The sequence below is a fragment of the Salvelinus sp. IW2-2015 genome, unplaced genomic scaffold (genome assembly GCF_002910315.2).
Source record: "Salvelinus sp. IW2-2015 unplaced genomic scaffold, ASM291031v2 Un_scaffold2225, whole genome shotgun sequence".
Taxonomy (NCBI): domain Eukaryota; kingdom Metazoa; phylum Chordata; class Actinopteri; order Salmoniformes; family Salmonidae; genus Salvelinus; species Salvelinus sp. IW2-2015.
In genome coordinates, this window is record NW_019943555.1 from 72,415 (window position 1) to 92,875 (window position 20,461).

Here is a 20,461-nt window from a genome sequence, read left to right on the forward strand (position 1 = left end):
GAAAAAAAAGGGCTGCGCCTACCCATAGCATTTGCCACATATAGTAGACGGTTGCCTTATATGTTAATAAGCCCACTCCTAATTCCCTCAAGAGAACAGAACAAAGGCAGCATCTGCTGCACACTTGTTTTTCTCTACAATTGAGATCTGGGTCTGGAGAAATGCAACCGCTTCAAATTTACAGACGGAGCTATGAATGCCAGGTCTGACAGTGGAGTGTAGAGAGATAATCCACACTTGGACCAGAGACACGGTGTGGACAGTGATCTGCTGTCTCAACATTAAAAGAGATGCTCTGCTAGCCCCGTCTGTATCCTAAATGGAACCTATTCCTATATAGTGCCTACTTTAACCAGAACCTTATGAACCCTATTCCCTATATAGTGCCTACTTCTGTACGGGGCCAAAGTAATGCACTCTAAAGTGGCTCAAAGTAGTGCACTACAACTGGTCAATAGTAGTGCACTATAAACTGGTCAAAGTAGTGCACTATAAACTGGTCAAGTTAGTGCACTATAAAGTGGTCAAAATAGTGCACTACTAAAGTGGTCAAAGTAGTGCACTATAAATGGTCAAGTAGTGCTATAAAGTTGGTAAGTAGTGCACTATAAAGTGGTTAAGTAGTGCACTATAAGTGGTCGAAGTAGTGCACTATAAAGTGGTCAAAGTAGTGCACATAAGTGCAAAGTAGTGCACTAAAAGTGGTCAAGTAGTGCACTATAAGTGGTAAAGTAGTGCCTAAAGGGTCGAAGTAGTGCACTATAAATGGTCAAAGTAGTGCACTATAAAGTGGTCAAAGTAGTGACTATAAAGTGGTCAAAGTATTGCACTATAAAGTGGTCAAGTAGTGCACTATAAAGTGGTTAAGTAGTGCACTATAAGGGAATGGGTGCCATTTGGGACTCAACCCATGCTCCAGCTGTATCATTTGGTTGATGCAAAATACCTCTGGAGTCAAAAACATCAACCAAGTCCATCAACCAAGTCCTAAACAAACCCTGTCCTCCTTTAGCTATCGACCAAAGGGGATTGTAGTCTTACGTAACCATATAAACAGATACAAATGGATGCAAATGCTCAGTCTGGAGCTTAGGAACTCAGAGCCAGCGTCCACATAGACAAAGTAATGCTCATCCTTAATGGATGTCACTCTTCAAGGCCCAATCCACGTTGTTTAAATTACATTTTTTTTGGTTAAAACTATATCATTTTTGATCTCATGGACGGTCAGACCTTTCATCCGTAGCGCCATCTATGAATTTTAGTGGTTAAATGTTTTCTGCCCCATCCTGAACTTTATAACAAACTAAGTGGTGTGGCTACCATTTTGTTGCTTTTCAAATGAAGGATTGGGCCTTTTAACGCTTATTTTTGCCATCTCTACCTTTCAAACAGTCAGCAACCCATCGGCCTTAGAACTCAACATGGCAATCTAGACTCCCAATGTGCTCATGTAGTGTTGTAATACTGCAATGCCCCAGCATAGAGCCATATGCTCCGGCCTAGAGCCATATGTCTATATGGATTACCAAGGACGTGTACTCAGAGTATGCGCGGACCAACTGTCAAGTGTCTTCACTGACATTTTAAATCTCTCCCTGACCGATTCTGTAATACCTACATGTTTCAAGCAGACCACCATAGTCCCTGGGCCCAAGGAAGCGAAGGTAACCTGCCTAAATGATTACCGCCCCGTAGCACTGACGTCCGTAGCCATGAAGTGCTTTGAAAGGCTGGTCGTGGCTCAATTCAACAGCATCCTCCCGGACACCCTAGAACCACTCCAATTCGCATACCGCCCCAACAGATCCACAGATGACGCAATCTCAATCACACTCCACACTGCCTTTTCCGACCTGGACAAAAAGAACACGTATGTGAGAATGATGTTCATTGACTACAGCTCAACGTTCAACACCATAGTGCCCACAAAGCTTATCACTAAGCTAAGGACTCTGGGACTAAACACCTTCCTCTGCAACTGGATCCTTGACTTCCTGACGGGCCTCCCCCAGGAGGTAAGAGTAGGCAACAACACACCTGCCACGCTGATCTTTAACACTGGGGCCCCTCAGGGGTGTGTACTTAGTCCCCTCCTGTATTCCCTGTACACTCACGACTGTGCGGCCAAACACGACTCCAACACCATCATTAAGTTTGCTGACGACACAACAGTGATAGGCTTGATCACCGATGAGGCGGCCTATAGGGAGGAGGTCAGAGAACTGGGAGTATGGGTCCTGGACAACAACCTCTCCCTCAATGTGAGCAAGACAAAGGAGCTGATCGTGGACTACAGGACAATGCAGGCTGAACACGCCCCCATTAACACCGACAGGGATGTAGTGGAGCGGGTCGAGAGTTTCAAGTTCCCTGGTGTCCACATCACCAAAGAACTATCATGGTCCAAACATACCAAGTCAGTCGTGTAGAGGGCACGACAAAACCTTTTCCCCCTCAGGAGACTGAAAAGATTTGGCATGGGTCCCCAGATCCTCAAAAGGCTCTACAGCTGCACCATCGAGAGCATCCTGACCAGTTGCATCACCGCCTGGTATGGCAACTGCTCGGCATCTGACCATAAGGCGCTACAGTGGGTAGTGCGAACAGCCCAGGACATCACTGTGGCCAAGCWTCCTGTRATCCAGGACCTATACAATAAGCGGTGTCAGAGGAAAGCCCATAAAATTGCCAGAGACTCCAGTCACCCAAGTTATAGACTGTTTTCTCTGCTACCGCACGGCAAGCGGTACCGGAGAGCCAAGTCTAGGACCGAAAGACTCCTCCACAGCTTCTACCCCCACGCCATAAGACTGCTGAACAATTCATAAAGTCTCCACCGGAAAATGTACATTTCACGGTAAAGTCTACACTTGTTGTATTCGCCGCAGGTGACTAATAAAGTTTGATTCGATTTACCCCGGCCTAGGTGCACTGTCCGATTTTCGTTTCTACTTTCGAAAGCAAACGACCACTAACTTCTCACATGATTTTATCAGGTATTTTGTCTCTCAGACAGTACTGTGTGGATGTAGTGACATGACTGACCAGGTTGTCTCTCAGACAGTACTGTGTGGATGTAGTGACATGACTGACCAGGTTATCTCTCAGACAGTACTGTGTGGATGTAGTGACATGACTGACCAGGTTGTCTCTCAGACAGTACTGTGTGGATGTAGTGACATGACTGACCAGGTTATCTCTCAGACAGTACTGTGTGGATGTAGTGACATGACTGACCAGGTTATCTCTCAGACAGTACTGTGTGGATGTAGTGACATGACTGACCAGGTTATCTCTCAGACAGTACTGTGTGGATGTAGTGACATGACTGACCAGGTTGTCTCTCAGAAGTACTCGTGTGGATGTAGTGACATGACTGACAGGTTTCTCTCAGACAGTACTGTGTGGATGTAGTGACATGACTGACCAGGTTGTCTCTCAGACAGACTGTGTGGATGTAGTGACATGACTGACCAGGTTGTCTCTCAGACAGTACTGTGTGGACTGTATGAATGAGCTGACAGGTTTGTCTCTCAGACAGTACTGTGTGGATGTAGTGACATAACAGTGAAACTATCAAAAGAGTAAAAAGAAGGAAGTTGTGTTTTGGTCGACATGAACATAATTTTTTGGGGGAAACTATTTAAATTTAAACATTTAAACATTTAAATTATTAAATGGGGGAAACATGTATGAAAAGGGAAACTGATCCCAAATGATGTTATTATGCACTCAAGTTACTCATGGTAATTGCTAACTCATGGTAATTGCTAACTCATGGTAATTGCTAAAACATGGTAATTGCTAACTCATGGTAATTGCTAACTCATGGTAATTGCTAAAACATGGTAATTGCTAAGTCATGGTAATTCCTAACTCATGGTAATTCCTAACAATAATCACTGTGTTTGTACTTTTGAACAAATGCTTGACCAATGTGACATGACAAAGCCTCCAGTCAGAGGCTGAGGGATACATTGTATCTGAAGAGATTCGCAAGGCAAATTGTTCATTGATTCAAATCAGTATTCAAATATCTTTTCCCAAACTCTTCAACAGTGAGCACACCTCTTTTCCATACTGGCAACATCCGACTTCATCATTTGTATGATAAGCAACTAAAAACAAATGATAGACAAATGCATGGGAAAATTCATAAAACACTCCTCACAACCGAGACACACTTTAAACATGAACTATATACAACTTTACATTGCATTTTCATTCTACACGCATCTGTTGGCTGGCTAAGAATCAGAGTCATCTTTATTTACCAGTCAAAGGTTTGGACACAACTACTCATTCAAGGGCTTTTCTTTATGTTTTACTATTATCTACATTGTAGAATAATAGTGAAGCCATCAAACTATGAAATAACACATAAATAACACATATGGAATCTTGTAGTAACCCAAAACATTGTTCAACAAAGCAAAATATATTTTAGATTTTAGATTATTCAATGTAGCCAACCTTTGCCTTGATGACAGCTTTGTACACTCTTGGCATTCTCTCAACCAGCTCCATGAGGTAGTCACCTGGAAGGTCTTAATCTTCATATTGATGAGGAAAAAAATTTAACAAATCATACTGGACTACAATTCCACCAAAGGAGGCTCAATTATTTGTTTCAAAAAATGATAAAAAATATAAAACGGAAAAGTGGTGCGTGCATATGTATTCATCCCCTTTGCGATGAAGCCCCTAAATAAGATCTGGTGCAACCAATTATCTTCAGAATTCACATAATTAGTTAAACAAAGTCCACCTGTGTGAAATCTAAGTGTCACATGATCTGTTACATGATCTCAGTATATATACACCTGTTCTGAAAGGCCCCAGAGTCTGCAACACCACTAAGCAAGGGGCACCACCAAGCAAGCAGCACTATGAAGACCAAGGAGCTCGCCAAACAGGTCAGGGACAAGGTTGTGGAGAAATACAGATCAGGGTTGGGTTATAAAAAAATATCAGAAACTTTGAACATCCCACGGAGCACCATTAAATCCATTATTAAAAAATGGAAAGAATATGGCACCACAACAAACCTGTCAAGAGAGGGCCGCCCACCAACACTCACAGACCAGGCAAGGAGGGCATTAATCAGAGAGGCTACAAAGAGACCAATGATAACCCTGAAGGAGCTGCAAAGCTCCATAGCAGAGATTTGAGTATCTGTCCATAGGACCACTTTAAGCCGTACACTCCACAGAGCTGGGCTTTACAGAAAAGAAATAAGCAAACACATTTCGTGTTCGCCAAAAGCCATGTGGGAGACTCCCCAAACATATGGAAGAAGGTACTCTGGTCAGATGAGACAAAAATTTATATTTTTGGCCATCAAGGAAAACGCTATGTCTGGTGCAAACCCAGCACCTCTCATTACCCCGAGAACACCATCCCCACAGTGAAGCATGGTGGTGGCAGCATCATGCTGTGGGGATGTTTTTCATCGGCAGGGACTGGGAAACTGATCAGAATTGAATGAATGATGGATGGCGATAAATACAGGGAAATTCTTGAGGGAAACCTGTTTCAGTCTTCCAGAGATTTGAGACTGGGAAGGAGGTTCACCTTCTAGCAGGACAATGACTCTAAGCATACTGATTAAAGCAACAGTCGAGTGGTTTAAGGGGAAACATTTAAATGTCTTGGAATGGCCTAGTTAAAGCCCAGACCTCAATCCAATTGAGAATCTGAGGTATGACTTAAAGATTGCTGTACATAAGCGGAACCCATCCAACTTGAAGGAGCTGGAGCAGTTTTGCCTTGAAGAATGGGCAAAAATCCCAGTAGCTAGATGTGCAAAGCTTATAGGGACATACCCCAAGAGACGTGCAGCTATAATTGCTGCAAAAGGTTGCTCTACAAAGTATTGACCTTGGGGGGTGAATAGTTACGCACGCTCTTATTTCTTGTTTGTTTCACAATAAAATATATTTTGTATCTTTAAAGTGGTAGGCATATTGTGTAAATCAAATGATACAAACCCCCCAAAAAATCAATTTTAATTCCAGGTTGTAAGGCAACAAAATAGGAAAAATGCCAAGGGGGGTGAATACTTTCGCAAGCCATTGTAGCTGTGAGAACATGACTACCTGTTGGCCTTTGGTGATTTTCTACAACATTGTGGAAGTGTCTGCTTACAATGCCTATGTCCTGTGGACTGAAATCAACTAGCAATGGAATGGGGGCAAATTGTACCAACGTCGGCTTTTTCTAGAGGAGCTAGGCAAAGCTCTCATCACTCCCAAGAACCAGAGGAGAGCTCGGCCACCTCGATCGACAGCAGCTGCATTTGTCGTCCAGAAAGTTAAGCTGGGCCATCTAGACCCGGCTCCAATCAACCAGCAATGGATCCAGTAGATCCAGGTGATGGCAAGAAATGGAAAAGATGCTTCGCCCCCCTCGACAAGACAATAAACCCAGCACCACTTGTGTAGAATGCATTAAATACATCTGCAGAAAGCACAAACATACATTGTGTTCAACATGTAGAAAGACTGAAGGGATAATTTTGACCAATAGGGTAAAAGCACACCTAAGTGTTACTGTTACTGGGAAATACAAAATAATTGCCTACTTGGGGAAACAAAAAATGTTTGTTTGTGAGAAAGGAAAAATGTTTAAGAAATAGTTCTTAAATATAGAGTTTTTGAAATCAAATGTTCTTGTATTTCCTCTTTCTGAAAGGTCTGACAAGACAAAATATAGTTTGGGCTGTTTTTAATTGATTCTTTGACTGTGTTGAGTGTGTTTAAACTCTGCGGGTCAATCTGACCCATACCACAATGGACGTCGTTTTTTTTAGCGAAGCACCACGGTAAAAAAACTAAACAGACATTGAATATCCCTTTGAGCATGTTGAAGTTATTTATTACACTTTGGATGGTGTATCAATACACCCAGTCACTACAAAGATACCGGTGTCCATCCTAACTCAGTTGCTGGAGAGGAAGGAAACTGCTAAGGGATTTCACCATGAGGCCAATGGTGACTTTAAAACAGTTACATAGTTTAATGGCTGTGATAGGACATTGTAGTTACTTCAAAATACTAACCTAAATGACAGAGGGAAAAGAAGTAAGCCTGTAAAGAATAAAAATATTCTAAAAACATGCATCCTGTTTGCAACATAAGCACTAAAGTAATACTGCAAAAGATGTGGCAAAGCAATTCACTTTTTTGTCCTGAATACAAAGTGTTATGCTTGGGGCAAATCCAATTCAACACATTACTGAGTACCACTCTCTATATTTTAAAGCATAATGGTGGCTGCATCATGGTATGGGTATTCTTGTAATCGTTAAGGACTGGGGAGTTTTTCAGGATTAAAAATAAACTGAACGGAGCACAAGCAAAATCCTGGAGGATAACCTGGTTCAGTCTACTTTCGACCAGACACTGGGTTATGAATTCACATTTCAGCAGAACAATAACCTAAAACACAAGGCCAAATCTATATTGCAGTTGCTTACCAAGAAGACAGTGAATGTTCCTAAAGTGACCAAGTTACAGATTTGACTWAAATCTATTTGAAAATCTATGGCAAGACCTGAATAGGGTTGTCTAGCAATGATCAACAACCAATTTGACAGAGCTTGAAGAGTTTAAAAAATAATAATGGGCAAATGTTGCACATTCCAGGTTTGGAAAGCTCTTAGAGACATCAATCAAATTTATTTATATAGCACTTCTTACATCAGCTGATGTCACAAAGTGCTGTACAGAAACCCAGCCTAAAACCCCAAACAGAAAGCAATGCAGGTGTAAAAGCACGGTGGCTAGGAAAAACTCCCTAGAAAGGCCATAACCTAGGAAGAAACCTAGAGAGGAACCAGGCTGTGAGGGGTGGCCAGTCCTCTTCCGGCTGTGCCGGGTGGAGATTATAACAGAACATGGCCAAGATGTTCAAATGTTCATAGATGACCAACAGGGTCAAATAATAATAATCACAGTGGTTGTCGAGGGTGTAACAGGTCAGCACCTCAGGAGTAAATGTATGTTGGCTTTCATAGCCGATCATTCAGAGTATCTCTACTGCTCCTGCTTTCTCTAGAGAGTTGAAAACAGCAGGTCTGGGACTGGGTAGCACGTCCGGTGAATAGGTCAGGGTTCCATAGCCGCAGGCAGAACAGTTGAAACTGGAGCAGCAGCACGGCCAGGTGGACTGGGGACAGCAAGGAGTCATCAGACCAGGTAGTCCTGAGGCATGGTCCTAGGGCTCAGGTCCTCCGAGAGAGAGAAAGAAAGAAATAAAGAGAGAAAGAGAGAGATAAAAAGAGAGAAAGAGAGAGAGAATTAGAGAGAGCATTCTTAAGTTCACACAGGACACCGGATAAGACAGGAGAAATACTTCAGATATAACAGACTGACCCTAGCCCCCCGACACATAAACTACTGCAGCATAAATACTGGAGGCTGAGACAGGAGGGGTCGGGAGACACCGTGGCCCCATCCGACGATACCTCCAGACAGGGCCAAACAGGCAGGATATAACCCCACCCACTTTGCCAAAGCACAGCCCCCACACCACTAGAGGGATATCTTCAAACCCACTCAGGGGTGTGAATACTTATGTAAATGATTTATTTCTGTATTTAATTTTCACTACATTTTCAAGCATTTCTAAAAAAATGTTTTCACTTTATTATTGTGGGGTATTTGTATTTACATTTGTATTTATTATGGATCCCCATTAGTTCCTGCCAAGGCAGCAGCTACTCCTCCTGGGATCCAGCAAAATTAAAGCAGTTTAAACAATAAAAAAAATACAATACATTCACACTGTGTGCCCTCAGGCCCCTACTACACCACTATCACTTATCTACAGTACTAAATCGATGTGTGTGTATAGTGCGTATGTTATTGGGTGTGTGTGTGTGTGTGTGTGTGTATGCATGTGTCTGTGCCTATGTTTGTCTTGCTTCACAGTCCCCGCTGTTCCATAAGGTGTTTTTTAAATGTTTTTTTTAATCTAATTTTACTGCTTGCATTTTACTGTTACTTGATGTGGAATAGAGTTCCATGTAGTCATGGCTCTATGTAGTACTGTGCACCTCCCATAGTCTGTTCTGTACTTGGGGACTGTGAAGAGACCTCTGGTGGCATGTCTTGTGGGGTATGCGTGGGTGTCCGAGCTGTGTGCCAGTAGTTTAGACAGATAGCTCAGTGCATTCAACATGTCAATACCTCTCACAAATAAAAGTAGTGACGAAGTCAATCTCTCCTCCATTTTGAGCCAGTAGAGATTGACATGAATATTATATTAGCTCTCTGTGTACATCCAAGGGCCAGCCGTGCTGCCCTGTTCTGGGCCAATTACAATTTTCCTTAGTCCTTTTTTGTGGCACCTGACCACACGACTGAATAGTAGTCAAGGTGCGACAAAACTAGGGCCTGTAGGACCTGCCTTGTTGATAGAGCAGCACTTTATTATGGACAGACTTCTCCCCATCTCAGCTACTATTGTATCAATGTGTTTTGACCATGACAGTTTACCATCCAGGGTTACTCCAAGCAGTTTAGTCATCTCAACGTGCTCAATTTCCACATTATTTATCACAAGATTTAGTTGTGGTTTAGGGTTTAGTGAATATTTTGTCCCAAATACAATGCTTTTAGTTTTAGAAATATTTTGGGCAAACTTATTCCATGCCATCCACTCTGAAACTACCTGCAACTCTTTAAGTGTTGCTGTCATTTCAGTCACTGTAGTAGCTGATGTGTATAGTGTTGAGTCATCTGCATACATAGAGACTCTGGTTTTACTCAAAGTCAGTGGCATGTCTTTAGTAAAAATTGAAAAAAGCAATGGGCCTAAACAGCTACCCTGGGGAATTCCTGATTCTATCTGGATTATGTTTGAGAGGCTTCCATTAAAGAACACCCTCTGTGATCTGTTAGACAAGTAACTCTTTATCCACAATATAGCAGGGGGTGTAAAGCCATAACACATATGTTTTTCCAGTAGCAGACTATGATCGATAATGTCAAAAGCTGCACTGAAGTCTAACAAGACAGCCTCCACAATCATTTTATCATCAATTTCTCTCAGCCAATCATCAATTTGTGTAAGTGCTGTGCTTGTTGAGTGTCCTTCCCTATAAGCATGCTGAAAGTCTGTTGTCAATTTGTTTATTGTGAAATAGCATCGTATCTGTTCAAACACCATATTTTCCAGAAGTTCACTATGGGTTGGTAACAGGCTGATTGGAGCCAGTAAAGGGGTCTTTACTATTCTTGGGTAGCTAAAAGACTTTAGCTTCCCTCCAGCCCTGAGGGCACACACTTTCTAGTAGGCTAAAATTGAAGATGTGGCAAACAGATGCGTAGATGGGTGAGAATCAGTTTTGAATTCAGGCTGTAACACAGCAAAATGTTGAATAAGTCTCTTTAAGTATGAATAGTTTCTGAAAGCACTGTAGCTAGTTCTAATAGAGTTTCCTTATCTAACGGCATACAGATCATTCACAATGACCTTAAAATAACTAGCATATCCTGTATAACTCCCCTCCTGCCAACTCACACATTCTGTTACCTCAAATAGCAACTTGCAGTACATATACAGTGTGTTCAGAAAGTATTCAGACCCCTTGAATTTTTCCACATTTTGTGACATTACAACCTTATTCTAAAATGTATTTAATTGTTTTTATTTCCTCATCAGTCTACAGACAATGACAAAGAAAAAAATGGTTTCTAGATTTTATTTTGCAAATATATTACAAATAAAAAACAGAAATATGACATTCAACATAAGTATTCAGATCCTTTATTCAGTACTTTGTTGAAGCACCTTTAGCAGCGATTACAGCCTCAAGTCTTCTTGTGTACGACGCTACAAGCTTGGCACACCTGTATTTGGGGAGTTTCTTCCATATTTCTCTGCAGATCCTCTCAAGCTCTGTCAGGTTGGATGCACAGCTATTGGCTCTGGCTGGGCCAGTCAAGGACATTCAGAGACTTGTCCCAAAGCCACTCCTGCGTTGTTTTGTCTGTGTGCTTAGGGTCGTTTTCCTGTTGGAAGGTAAACCTTCGCCCCAGTCTGAGGTCCTGAGCGCTCTGGAGCAGGTTTTCATATGGCTGCATCCCGCTACCGGGATCGATATGACAGCAGCCAGTGAAAGTGCAGGGCGCCAAATTCAAACAACAGAAATCTCATAATTAAAATTCCTCAAACATACATGTGTCTTATATCATTTTAAAGGTAATCTTGTTGTTAATCCCACCAAAGTGTCCGATTTCAAATATGCTTTTCAGCGAAAGCACTACAAACGATTATGTTAGGGCACCACCAAACGACAATAAGCACAGCCATTTTTCCAGCGAAAGATAGCTTTCACAAAAATCAAAAATAGAGATAAAATGAATCACTAACCTTTGATTATCTTTATCAGATGACACTCATAGGACTTCATGTTACACAATAAATGCATGTTTTGTTTGATAAAGTTCATATTTATAACAAAAAATCTGAGTTTACATTGGCGCGTTACATTCACTAGTTCCAAAAACATCAAGTGATTTTGCATAGCCACATCGTTTCAACAGAAATACTCATCATAAATGGAGATGATAATACAAGTTATACACATGGAATTATAGATATACCTCTCCTTAATACAACCGCTGTGTCAGATTTCCCAAAGACTTTACGGAAAAAGCAAGTCATGCAATAATCTGAGACGGAGCTCAGAACAATAGCCAAATTAGCCGCCATGTTGGGGTCAACAGAAACCAGAAAATACATGATAATTGTTTTCTTACCTTTGATGAACTTCATCAGAATGCAATCCTAGGAATCCCAGGTCCACAATAAATGCTTGATTTGTTCGATAATGTCCGTTATTTATGTCCAATTAGCTACTTTGGTTAGCGCGTTAGCGGTAAACAATTCCAAAGTCACAAAGCACATCCACTATAACGTGACGAAATGTCCAAAAGTTCCGTAACAGTCAGTAGAAACATGTTAAACGATGTACTGAATCAATCTTTAGAATGTTGTTAACATACATCTTGAATAACGTGTGTGCTCTTCCAAATCATGTCCAATCAATTGAGTTTACCACAGGTGGACTCCAATCAAGTTTTAGGAACATCTCAAGGATGATCAATGGAAACAGGATGCACCTGAGCTCAATTACGGTCTGAATACTTATGTAAATAAGGTATTTCTGTTTTTTATTTTTAATACATTTGCAAAATGTCTAAAAACCTGTTTTCGCTTTGTCATTATGGGGTATTGTGATGTCACTATGGGGTATTGTGATGTCATTATGGGGTATTGTGTGTAGATTGATTTAATCCATTTTAGAATAAGTCTGTAACGTAACAAAATGTGAAAAAGTGGAAGGGGTCTGAATACTTTCCGAATGCACTGTATAGTTCTGATACTGTCCTTATCTCACAACAAACATTTAATTCAAAACGACCTTAAAAGAAAAACTATTTAAAAAAATTAACATTCTGAGCAGTCTTGTTTTATATCTATAAGGAGCTTTGAGTGTAGGCCAGGGTAACGCCACACCCTTTAGAGCTGTACACCAAGACCGACTCATATTCTACATTTGCAGAGCGTCTTGTGCATCTACTCACGTTCTTCCTGTACTCTCTTCTTCTACTGATATGTTGGCGGAAGCACACTTCCTGTTTCTGAACAGTATTATAATAATAATACACTATTACCGTCTATTTGGTTATGAAAATACAGGTGTTCCCTAAGCCTATAATTTACTGGTAAGGACACATACAGTATAGAATGATCCCGTGAAATAAATGTTAAAAACATTTTGTTCCAAGATGTTACATGCCATTGTTGGCATTGTATAAATAAATAATAGAATAATAAATGACATAAAAGCAAAGACATACCCGTTCCATTAAGATACATATCGTATGTCTCTCCTTCCTGACTGTCATTGGCTCTCTGAGTTGTTTCCTCTGTAGGCCCAGTCAAACGTTCATACATGGAAGTCACTCAGAACACATTTTGCGTTTTGAATGCATAGCATGCTTCCTGCTCTAAAACACATGACATCTTGTTCTTGATAATTGCAAATAGGTTTACAGTAGACTGAACAGGTATGCTTATATCGACATATTACATATCAATGTGTGCGTCATAGCTTACACTGCAGAACTTTCTTCCAGGCGAACGTGATTGTTTAAAATGCCTCTGCAAAATGCAAAAACAAGCACAAATGTAGGCATAAAAAAAAAAGTTAATTAATTGAATTCTACTTGCTTTAATAAGTGACAACTTTGTTATCGTGTATTCATGGCATGCAAAGGTTTGGCTCTTTGTGTGCTTTTCCATTCCAACCCGACCGCTTGGTGTGCGCGCGTGCGTACAGCCCAACGTGCGTGCACGGCATGCGCTCAGAGACAGACTGAAAGAGAAAATGATGTTGCAGCGTGGAGCTAGCGCGCCTATGATTCGAAGGGAACCTGCCTCTTTAAGAAGACGCTCTCCTGTTGCATAGGGAGGCTGGCCCGGTGTTTTTCCACTAATGCTCACCCATTTTAAGAGACAAAGGTCAGAAAGAAAACCTTATAAATAAAATTTACCGCCGTAATTCTCACTATTCAACACCCGTCCGCCGCACTACACTGAAAGAACAGATACAATTTAAAGGAAATAAAAGGAATTCAAGTCAATACAGGTAGGCTAACGGATCATCATCATAATCATCATCACCAATATATCCCTACCTAGGCTACATCTTTATGAGCTATATGCAAATTATTTGTAATGCATACGCTATTAGATTCATTATAATCATTTATTTTTTTCCGATAGTGAATTTTATCATCTCTGTGTGTCACAATATATTGTTTAATCTCAAGTTTTTGGCGTGGTATGCCTAAAAAGTAACCTTTGAGCGTCAATCATTGATGCATGTCCAAAGACGGTCATATTAAAATTGTTCTCTTACATTATTGATAACAGAACGTTTAGAACACATTTCTGTAAGGGTTGAGTTTTGAGTCTTGTTATGTCGACCTCATGCAAATATCCTCGCATGAGAGAAGAAGGGATGAAGCGTAAATTTGTCTCCAAGCTCAATCAAATAATGCTTTAACTTATTATTTTGTGACAACCTTAGGCTACCGTGAAAAAACTTAATAGGTTTACACAATAGTTCACTTGAATGTTATTCCACTGTTAATGCGTGGGTTTCATTTAGGCTCTGGATTCTTTCCCTCTTTCTGCCACCATCGATTAATGACTAACTAAAGGAACAGAACAGTGAGAGAAGCAGTAACGGAGATGCTTTGAATAATCAGCCTACACGTTGTGTGCCTCATGTTACATGTCATAGATCAACTCCTGTTTGTACTTTCTAGATGCTGTGTGTGTACCCTATATTTTGACTATTGTTCCCGCAATCATTTAGATAGATAGTAGACCAGACTCTTTCTGTCAGTAGCTCATAGGCAGCAACACTCCAGCCTGGTCTCATGGACTACGCGTAACATAGTAAATATAACGCCAAGGACCCCTCAAATTAGGATGATATGTTACGTTTGGTATGGTTACATTCGACAGAAGGTGACTTAAGGCAAAAAAACGAAAGTAGGGTGGTTAGTCGGGGTGGATGGGTAGGTGTATATCACGAACATCTAGTAACCCAAAGGTTACGTGTTCAAATTTCATCACAGACAACTTTAGCATTTGAGCTAATTAGCAACTTCGCAACTACTTACTACTTTTTAGCTACTTTGCATCTAATTAGCATGTTAGGTAATCCTTCCCCCAACCCCAACAACTAACACCTTGCCTAGCTAGCGTTAGCCACCTAGCTAACGTTAGCATTAGCCACCTAGTCACCTAGCTAACATTAGCCACAACAAATTGGAATTTGTAACATCTCATACGTTTTGCAAATTCGTAACACATCATACGAAATGAATGATGGACATCCATAAATTAATACATACCATACAAAACTTATATTTTGTCCTATATTTATATTTATTTAAATCCCAGGCCCCCGTCCCCGCAGGAGGCCTTTTGGTAGGCCGTCATTGTAAATAAGAATTTGTTCTTAACTGAATTGCCTAGGTAAAAAAAAATGTTTAAATAAAATAAATATGAATTGGAGTGGGTAGGATTTACGTTTACAATATTACGTCTATCCCTGAGTCCAGGTCGCAGCAGCCAGCCTACACTGAGATGCGTTTAATAGCATGCCAACACTTTGTGTGCCACGACAGTCACTCAAGTTTCAGACATTTAATTGACATACATTAACTCCACACTATCCCCCTTGTAGTTCATTTTATGTGCGTAATTTCTTGTCGTGTATTGTGCTCTCTCCCTGGCTCAGACCATGTGTCATCAAGACCATTTCGATCGTTTCTGATGAATAGCAACTCCGATAGACGAGTTGATCTTTGATCCTGGTAGAAGGCTGGCAGGGGACATCAATAATTGAGGTGGTGTGTGGATGAACTGAACATAAAAAAGGGACAAGTCTTATCATTGTTGTCATGGAGGTCTGTGGTCGTGTAGCCTGCCTGCGTTATAGCTGGTAGAATAAATTATCCTTCAATCGATAGTGGGTGTCATTGTGTGATCAGACGATTATGCCATGAATGGGTTATGGTTGGCATGGTGTTGTGGTGTGGTGTAACAACGCCTGTTATTGTCTGTCTGATGAAGATGTGAAATAAATTATGATTCAAAGACTACCTCAGACAGTCATCGCACCTGGGCTTTGTTTAACAGCTTCGTTGTCTCGCTTTGTAGACATGCAATCATTTTACTAAACGAAGAAAGCTACTTTCTATGTCATTTCTTACATTCTTTTCGGGCATTTTCTGGTCTGCCTTTTCCAGTGCCTATGCACAGCAACGTGACTGAAGACACACCTCCAAGAGTTTAAATCCGTCGGTGCGTAGCCTAACAGCGATTAGTGTAACATTGTGTCCTATGAAAGCCCATTATAAAAATTATATTCCCTTATATGCTGCCCGCATCACCTAGTTTGTGCGTAGCTGGGAATGAGAGAAAATAGCTGTGGGTACACTTATTTCCCAGCATATCATGGATAGACTACAGGTAAAACACTAGCCTACACTAAGGTTGTGTAAGGTTTCGTTTGCAGGTCTCTTTAACTCTGGGGGTGAATGGTTGAATACATGTCGGTGTAAAGGCTTATTCTTTCTGAGGCTATAATTGGAACAGCTGAAGAACAAAGACAAGTCATTACGTTGATTGTGTCGGAGCCTGCCGTTCGAGCGCGCGCGCCCTTCAGGAAGGAACGTAGAAGCAGACTAGCCTGTACTGTACTGAAGGGCTTGTGAAATGCATAGATAAGCCCCTTATCTGATGATTGTAAGGAAGTGGAGCGCAACGTTGTTGCCAGTTTGTTTTTGCTTTACTTTGACTCGGCGCAGAGCAGTAATGTTATCCTCTCACATGGACAAAAGCAAATAATGCCATCACTATTTAGTTTACCTTTATACTGTATGTCCAGTTTCCTTGCAAAAAAAAGGACATTTTCCTCTTGATGTGCACGGTCATTGAGTCTTTGGAATTTGCTCACCGATTCAATAAGAGCTTTTTTTTTTACGAGGTGATTGTGGGTATTTCCAAAATAGTTTAACAGTGTCAATAAGGTCTAATGAGGTTGAACGATTTCTAGGTTACTGTAATGGTGATTTAGATTGAACGGAGGTCTGTAGGAAAACATCTGAAATCCATCTAGCCTTCTTTTCCTTCCTACTGTAAGTCCTCCTTTCTTTTCAGGAGCTTAGTAGTCACTTGTTGTCAACACACATGGATAGGTGAAAATAGGAGGTCAACTATCAACGATAAAGCAATATCCCCACTGAGGGTGTCTTCAAGCTTTGTACAACATTATTTGACCCAGTCAGGTACTTAGTGTAGACATCATGTTTTTTATTTTAACCTTTATTTAACTAGGCAAGTCAGTTATTAAGAACAAATTCTTATTTACAATCATGGCCTAAGAACAGTGGGTTAACTGCCTTGTTCAGAGGCAAAACAACATATTTTACCTTATCAGCTCGGGGATTTGATCTTGAAACCTTTCAGTTACTAGTCCAACGCTCTAACCAATAGGCTACCTGTCGCCCCAAGGATGTTTTAACATGTTATGCCTACAGACACCAGCTGAGTATTGTGTGTGTATCTCTCTCTCTCTCTCTCTGTCTCTCTCTGTCTCTCTCTGTCTCTCTCTGTCTCTCTGTCTCTCTCTCTCTCTCTCTCTCTGTCTCTCTCTCTGTCTCTCAATTCAATTCAATTCAATTGACTTTATTGACATGGCAAGTTATTATTACTTACATTGTCAAAGTATACATATCGAAAAATTTAAATAAAATATATATGTATATATATACACAAAATATATATATATTTATATATAAATAAATGGTGGGATTAACAGCAATAATAATAGTAGTAGTGGACATGGGATTACCATTAACAACAACTACAACAACAATATTAATCAGAACAACAATACATTAAAACAACAGTAGTAGACCAGTGTCAACATGACTGAGAAGACACATGACCTGGTACGAAAGACAAAACAAAACTAAGCTAAATGGGAAATATTATCAACATTAATTTGCATTTTTCTCTCTCTCTCTCTCTCTCTCTCTCTCTCTCTCTCTCTCTCTCTCTCTCTCTCTCTCTCTCTCTCTCTCTCTCTCTCTCTCCCTCCCTCCCTCGCCCCTTCTCCCTCCCTCCCTCCCCCTCTCTTTGTATTTTGGAGCATGTGACAAATTCAATTGGTTTTGATCTATCACAAGACATCTAGTGGCCCTTTGGGGTACTTCAAATTACCAAAGGTGTCTGTAATAATCTCTGGCCCTCTGTGTGCCAAAGACATGAAATAATTAAATGTGATGATTTTGAAATAAAAAAATCGAATGACAAAGCTGTAAAACATTATCCTAAATATAAACCATCAACTTAGTGAATACCATTGGTGTTTAATATTTCAGCATGAATGATCCTTTCTATATTTTTTACACTCTTATATTTGACAGTTGTGAAACAAGTGAATAGTTGGACGAGTTACAGAGGTAATTAAAAAATAATGACATTGTCGATTAGATGCTTTTTTTCATTAATAATGCTATTTTCTCTTGAACCATAAACACGTGGACAATATGGACACAGATTTAAAACATTTTATACTATATATGAATAATAACAAATTTAAAAAAAGTTATTCTAGTACAAATTACCAAAGTTTCGATAGATTACCATAGAGTTTCTGTTACTTACCAAAATTACTAAAGAATTCTTTAGTAAACTTTGGTAAATTACCGGTAGCTTTGCAACCCTAGGCATGCTCAGAGGAGCTAACACAAGGCTTCAGGTCTTAGACAAGGCCTTTCAGTAACATTGCATTGTGATGCATTATTTTCAATTGAGTTTGTCTGGTACAATAGAACCAATCACAAAACTGCCCAACTCCAACGTCTCTGGCACTCCAGGCAGGCTAAAGCCAACGCTGGCATTTTTCAAATACTACTTGAACCCAGGTCTGCTGCAAGGCTGTGTCACCTGACCACAGAAATGTTGCCATCGTGCATTTCAATAGCATGACAAAGTCTTCTGTGGTTTATAGTTAAAGAGGAGAGCATGCAGGCAGACCGCAACCCAACTTAACAATAACTCAGGCAGACCACATTCTGTACAGCAGATCAAAGAGAGAATTCACTGAATGGGACAAACACCAACATGAGACTGCTTTGCAAAATTCTGCAAAAAATATCCTCTGTGTACATTGTTAAACACCAAATAATGCATGCAGAGCAGAATCAGGCCGATACCCACTAATTATCAAAATCCAGAAAAGAGCTGTTAAATTCTACAACCACCTAAAAGGAAGCGATTCCTAAACCTTCTATAACAAAGCCATCACCTACAGAGAGATGAACCTGGAGAAGAGTCCCCTAAGCAAGCTGGTCCTGGGGCTCTGTTCACAAACACAAACAGACCCCACAGAGCCCAGGACAGCAGCACAATTAGACCCAATCAAATCATACATTGAAAGAATTAACAAAAAAAWTTTAGCAAACTAGAATGCTATTTGGCCCTAAACAGAGAGTACACAGTGACAGAATACCTGACTACTGTGACTGACCCAAAATTAAGGAAAGCTTTGACTATGTACAGACTCAGTGAGCATTGCCTTGCTATTGAGAAAGGCCGCCGTAGGCAGACATGGCTCTCAAGAGAAGACAGGCTATGTGCTCACTGCCCACAAAATGAGGTTGGACAAGACAGGACAGACAGACAAGACAGACCAGACAGACAGACAGACAGACAGACAGACAGACAGACAGACAGACAGACAGACAGACAGACAGACAGACAGACAGACAGACAGACAGACAGACAGACAGACAGACAGACAGACAGACAGACAGACGCATCCATGAACACAACACACGTTGATCAGATAGTGTTTGGATCATATTGTGTGTAGAGTTGAATTGAGTCACTGGAAACCTTAGATTGCTTATCTGGAATAGACTGAGGGGTGGTCACATTCCCATCACACTCTGTTCTGTGTTTCGAGTTCCACCAGTCACCTTCAGATACCTCTAGCCTGGTCGTGCTGTCTTGGTCATTGTCTGCTATGGTCATTGGTCATGCCATTGGGGCAGCAGGGTAAGCCTAGATGTTAGAGCGTTGGACTAGTAACCGAAAGGTTGCAAGATTGAATCCCTGAGCTGACAAGGTAGAAATCTGTCGTTCTGCCCCTGAACAAGGCATTGTAAATAAGAATTTGTTCTTAACTGAGTTGCCTAGTGAAATAAAGGTTAAATAAAAAAATAAATAAAATTGCCATTTGGCATGACAGTACAGATGAATCTGGGATTAGGCTAGCATACATCTTTATATCAATCAAATGTATTTATATAGAAAGAAGTCCTTTGAACATCAGCATTGCAGCAGTTGTCACAAAGTGCTTTAAGTCTTTGTCAACTTGAGTTCTACTCTTGTTCCTATTCACTGTCTAAACGACTCAGTTACCTTGAGATCCTTGTATGAAACACCTGTCAACAACAAAACAACAGCCTTACGTCAACACCATTTTGTTCATTCTTCAAAATGCCTTGTCAGCACACAGTAACTACGACACAATGCACAGATATGTAGTGTTTATTATGCACATAGCAGTGACTATTGTGTGTAAGTGTGAAGGCTCTACTCCTGAATGCGTGAAATGCAAAGTGCTGTCAATTGTGTGTATCAGATCAAATGTTATTTTGTCACATGCTCCGAATACAGCGCCGAATACAACAACCTTACAGTGAAATACTTACTTGAGGTTTTTCAGAGAATACATGGGACGTGCCATTAAATGAGACAATTTTGTTTGCAAAGCCATCATGGATGGTCATTTTACATTTTCATTTTCCAACCTTACAAATATGAATTTAATCATAGCCTTTCTTTTTT

The 20,461-nt window shown here is 40.6% G+C and overlaps 1 protein-coding gene across 1 annotated transcript in view; it reads left to right on the forward strand.

Moving 5' to 3' along the window:
• The first annotated feature begins 13,463 nt into the window (after positions 1-13,463).
• LOC112073316 (sodium- and chloride-dependent taurine transporter) overlaps positions 13,464-20,461 on the forward strand; it is a 30,444-nt gene continuing 23,446 nt past the window's right edge. Inside the window, exon 1 of the mRNA XM_024140637.2 lies at positions 13,464-13,667. The gene's annotated coding sequence lies outside the window, so the exon portion shown is untranslated. The remainder of the gene's footprint in view (positions 13,668-20,461) is intronic.